Here is a 313-nt window from a genome sequence, read left to right on the forward strand (position 1 = left end):
AGCCGGGAAGCAGCCGTCGAGGGCCCGGAGGTGGAAGAGCTCTGGCACATGGGGTTTTCTTCCAGCTCCGAGCACTAGAGCGAAGGTGTCGCGGCAGCCGAGCTCTATTTTTGGGGAAGTTTCATGGGAAAATGGGGTGAGCTGTGGGGACCCCGCACCGATGCGCTGGCAAAATAATAACCACACCGAAGGCTCGTTTCGGAGGAGGATATCACATGTTTTATTATATTTTAATCTGAGAACAGCTGCTTTTCCCGCAGAGCACATCTCCGGGCGGCACGGCGCGATGCCGTGGGGCGGCCGCCAGCATCCC

Source organism: Charadrius vociferus, unplaced genomic scaffold (assembly GCF_000708025.1).
Source record: "Charadrius vociferus isolate BGI_N301 unplaced genomic scaffold, ASM70802v2 scaffold259, whole genome shotgun sequence".
In the NCBI taxonomy this organism is placed as follows: domain Eukaryota; kingdom Metazoa; phylum Chordata; class Aves; order Charadriiformes; family Charadriidae; genus Charadrius; species Charadrius vociferus.